Genomic DNA, 5,407 nt, shown 5'->3' on the forward strand with positions numbered 1-5,407 from the left:
TCTGACCCCTCCTACAGCCAAAAATGAGGCACAATGCCTAGTGGGCCTCTTTGGATTTTGGAGTTAACATGTTTCTCATTCAGATGTGCTACGCTGATGTATTTACCAAGTGACCTAAAAAACCGTGCATGGAGCCCAGAACAAGGGAAAACTTTGCAACAGGTTCAGGCTGCTGTACAAGCTGCTCTTCCACTGGGCCACATGTTCCAGCAGATCCAATGGCACTTGAAGTTACATTTGTCAGTTGCAGATAGGGATTCCACTTGGGGCCTTTGGTTGGCCCTTATAGTCAATCATAGTGCATACCCTTATGATTTTGAAGCAAAACCCCGAGAGTCTCTGCAGATAACTACTCCACTTTGGAGAAATAGTTTTTAGCTGCTTGCTATTGGGATTTAGTAAAGACTGGACACCTAACCATGGGCCACAAAGTTACTATGAGACCTGAGATGCTCATGATGAAGTGGATATTGCCTCCCCACCAACCCATAATTTTGTCCATGCACAGCAGCACTCCACTAGCAAATGGAAGTGGTATATAAAATTACTCTTTAGCAGGCCCTAAGGGCAAAGGTAAATTACATAAAGAAGTGGCTCAAATGTTTATGGCCCCCACTACTTCTATATTACTTCCTTTCTCCCAGCTTATATCTATTGCCTCATGGGGAGTTCTTTACAGTCAGTTGACTGAAGAAGAGAAAACTTGGGCCTGGTTTACAGATGGTTCTGCTTGATATGCAGGCACCACTTAAAAGTGGACAGTTCTACTACAACCTCTTTGTGGTGCATCCCTGAAGGACAGTGATGAAGGGGAATCTTTCCACTGGACAGAACTTTGAGCAGCGAACATGTTTGTTATTTTTACTTTGAAAGAGAAATGGCTAGAGGTGTGAGTGTTTGTATACCAATTCATAGACTGTAGCCAATGGTTTAGATGGGTGAGCAGAGATTTGGAAGGAACATGATTGGAAAATTCGTGACAAAGAGGTCCGGGGAAGACATATGTGGGTAGGCCTCTTTGAATGGGCAAAATCTCCCACAAAAAACTGAAGATATTTGTATCCAATGTGAATGCTCACCAAAGAGTGACCTCAGCAGAGGAGGATTTTTATAATCAAGTGGATAAGATGACCTGTTCTGTGGATAGCAGTCAGCCACTTTCCTCAGCCACTCCTGTCATTGCTCAAGGGGCTCATGAACAAAGTGGCCCTGGTGATAGGGATGGAATTTATGCATGGGCTCAGAAACATCGACTTCCACTCACCAAGGAGGACCCACTGCTACACCCACTGCTGAGTGTTCAATCTGTCAGCAGCAGAAACCATCACTGAGTCTCTGATATGACACCATTTCCAGAGGTGATCAAGCCAATTATTTGGTGGCAGGTTGATTACATTCGACCACCTCCATCACAGAGGGGACAGCCCTTTATCCTTACTGGAACGAACACATTGGATATGGATTTGTCTTCCCACCACACAGTGTTTCTGCCAAAACTACCATCTGTCGACTTACAGAATGCCTTACTCACTACAATGTGTTCCAAAGAGCATTGCTTCTGATCATGGAACTCATTTCATTGTACTTGAAATGTGGCAGTGGGGCCATACTCATGGAATTAACTAGTCTTACCATGTTCCTCATCATCCTGAAGCAGCTGAGTTGATAGAACCATAGAATGGCCTTATGAAGACTCAGTTACAGCACCATCTGAGAGGCAATACTTTGCAAGGCTGGGGCATGTTCTCCAGGAATTTGTATATACCCTAAATCAGCATGCAATACATGGTACTATTCCTTCCATAGCCAAAATTCATGGGTCCAGGAATCAAGGGGTGGAAATGGGAGTGGCACCACTACTATTACAGTAGTTATTCACTAGCAAAATTTTTGCTTTCTGTCTCTACAATCTTATATTCTGCTGATCTACAGGTCTCAGTTCCAAATGCTTCCACCAGGAGATACAACAATGACTCCACTGAACTTGTAGTTAAGACTGTCACCTTGCCACTTTGGGCTCTTCATGCCTCTGGATCACTAGGCAGTGAAGGGAGATACTTTACTGGCTAAAGTAATTGATCCTGATTACTAAGGAGAAATTGGGCTCTACTACAAAATGGAGGTAAGGAAGAGCATGTATGGAATACAGTAGATCCCTTAGGGCATCTCTTAGTACTACCATCCTTGTGATTAAAAATCAATGTAAAACTATAATAACTCAATTCGGCGGGACTACTAATGTCTCAGACCTTTCAGGACTGAAGGTTTGAGTCATTCTATCAGGCAAAGAACCACAACCAGCTGAGGTGCTTGCTAAGGACAAAGGGAATATGGAATAGGTAGTGGAATGAGGTAGTTATGAATACCAGCTATGACCATGTGAACAGTTGCAGAAATGAGGGCTATAAATGTTATAAGTATATACTCCTTATTTTGTTATGAATACGTTTGTGTGTATAGTCATGCCAAATACCCTTTCCCCCCTCTGTTATCCCCTCATAGAACATAAGATGCATTAATAACAACTTCACATGGTAGCATTCATGTTACAGGATATCAAGGAGAAGAGTGACTCAAAGATTTTGCATTCTCTTATGGTGAAAAAGCACATTTTTCAGTTGTACAATGACTTTGTTATTGTCTTTATTTGAAGATATGTGTATGGATACCAACTGGACAAGAGGGGGACAGTGATGGTTCATTTTATGTATCATCTTGGCTAGTTTATGGTATCCAGGTATTTAATCAAACACTTATCAAGGTGTTGCTGTGATGGTGTATTGTAGAGGTAGTTAAAATATGCAATCAGTTGACTTGAAGTAAAGATTACTTTTGATAACGTGGGGTGAGCTTCATCAATTAGTTGCAGGATGTAAGAGTGAAAACAGATTTCCTGGAGGAGGAAATTCTGCCTCAAGGCTGAGGTGTCACATTCTGACAAATTTCCACCCTGCTGGTTTGCCCTAGATTTCCAACTCAAGACTTCAACATCAACTCTTCTTGAGTTTACGGCCCACTGGCCTGCTACAGATTTCAGACATGCCAGACCCCACAATCACATGTGCCAGTTCCTTAAAATAAATCATATATATATATATATGTGTGTGTGTATATATATGTATATGTATGTATGTATTATGTGTATATGTGGTGTGTGTGTGTGTGTGTGTGTGTGTGTGTGTGTGTGTGTGTGTTTGTGTTTGTTTGTTTTTTCTCTTCAGATGGAGAACCCTGATGGATGTAATTGTGGAAGGGTAATTTTAAATAAGATGATTAGGAGAGGTGACATTTGAGTATCATTTATGTTTCCAATAATAGTTCATGCTTTTTTTTTTACTGTTTAAAAATAATTTATTATTTTTATTTATTTGTTAAACTTTCATTTTTTGATAGTGTAGATTCACAGTTTTGTTGATCTTTTCAAAGACCTAGATTTTGCTTCTGGTTTTCAATTTTGTTGATTTCTGATCTTATCTTTATTATTTCCTTCCTTCTTACTTTGTTTGGGTTTGTTTTGCTCTTCTTTTTCTAGTTTCTTGATTTAGAACTTAGATTATTGTTCTAAGACCTTTCCTGTTTTCTAATTTAAGCATTTAATGCTATAAATTTCCCTCTTAGCACTTTAACTGCCATCCCAGATATTTTGGTGTTTTGTATTTTCATTTGCATTAAGCTCTTTTTTTCCTTTCAAGACTTCCTTTTTGACCCATGAATTATTTAGAAATGTCTTTAATTTCCACATTTCATGATTTTCCTCTTGTCTTTCTGTTACTGACTCTTAGTTTGATTCCATTGTGGTCAGAGAACACACTGTAGAATTTCAATTGTTTTATTTTATAAAATATTATTTATTTATTTGACTGCATTGGGTCTTAGTTGCATCACATGGGATCTTCGTTGTGGCATGCGGGATTTTTCATTGTGGCACACAGGCTCTTCGTTGCAGTACGTGGGCTTCTCTCTAGTTGTGCTGCATCGGCTAGAGCTCACAGGCTCAGTAGTTGCAGCATGGGGGCTCTCTAGTTGTAGTGCACAGGCTCTGGAGCGCATGGGCTCAGTAGTTGCAGTGTGGGGGCTCTCTAGTTGTAGCGTGCAGTCTCTAGAGTACATGGGCTCAGTAGTTGTGGTAGGCAGGCTCCCTAGTTGTGGCACATGGGCTCTAGAGCGTGCAGGCTCAGTAGTTGTGGCACATAGGCTTAGTTGCCCTGCGACATGTGGGATCTTAGTTCCTTGACCAGGGATTGAACCCATGTCCCATGCATTGGAAGGCGGATTCTTAACCACTGGACCACCAGGGAAGTCCTCAATTCTTTTAAATTTGTTGAAGTTTATTTTATGGTATGGTCTATCTTGATGAACGTTCCATAAGCACTTAAAAAATGTGTATTCTGCTGTTTTGGGGTAGAGTATCTTATATGTGCTAATTAGGTTGGTTGATAGTGTTGATTGGTACTTCTATATCCCTACTGATTTGCTGTGTACTAAATAGTTCTATCAATTGCTGAGAGTGAGATATGGAAGTTCCTAACTACAATTGTAGATTTGTCTATTTCCCATTTTACCTCTATAAATTTTTGCTTTGTGAATTCTGGGGCTTAGTTTTTTTTTTGATGTGTACACGTTTAGGATTATTAAATCTTCTTGGTGGATTGATCTTTTTATTATATGTAAAGGTTTTATTTGTACCTAGTAATAGGCTTTTCTCTGAAGTTTACTTTATCTGACATTATGTAGGCACTTCTGCTGTTTTTAAAAATTAATGTTTACATGGTATAACTCTCTCCACCTTTTTTTCCTAACTTAATCTATATCATTAAATTTGAAGTGAGTTTCTTGCAGCCAGTACATATTTGGGTTGTGTTTTTGATTTTTTTAAAAATTTACTTGTCCAATCTTTACCTTTTGAGTGGTGTGTTTAGAATATTTAAATTTAAGGTGATTATTGATTTGTTAATGCTTAAGTCTATCATTTTATTGTTTATTTTCTGTTCATTTCCACTATTTCTTGTTCTTCTGTATCTCTCTTATTGCCTTCCTGTGAGTTACTTGACCAATTTTTACAATTCTATCTTTATTTATAGTTCTTTGGGGTGTATTACTTTCTATAGTCTTCTTAGTGATTGCTCTGGGTATTACAATATACATTTATGACTTATTACAATTTGCTGATATCAGGGTTTTACCACCTCATTTGTGGTGTGGAAATCCTACTTCCACTTAGGTCGTTGTACCCTCCTCACTTTAAAATATTATTGAGTGTCAGATGGATTTGTAATTTTTTGTTTCAATCATCATGTATGGTATGGGCTGAATTGTGTTTCTTCAAAAGATATGTTAAAATACTAACCCCTAGCTCCTCAGTATGTGATTCTATTCAGAAATAGGGTCATTGAGATGGGGTCAAACC

This window comes from Lipotes vexillifer, unplaced genomic scaffold, assembly GCF_000442215.2.
Source record: "Lipotes vexillifer unplaced genomic scaffold, Lipotes_vexillifer_v1.1 scaffold880, whole genome shotgun sequence".
Classification (NCBI taxonomy): Eukaryota; Metazoa; Chordata; class Mammalia; order Artiodactyla; family Lipotidae; genus Lipotes; species Lipotes vexillifer.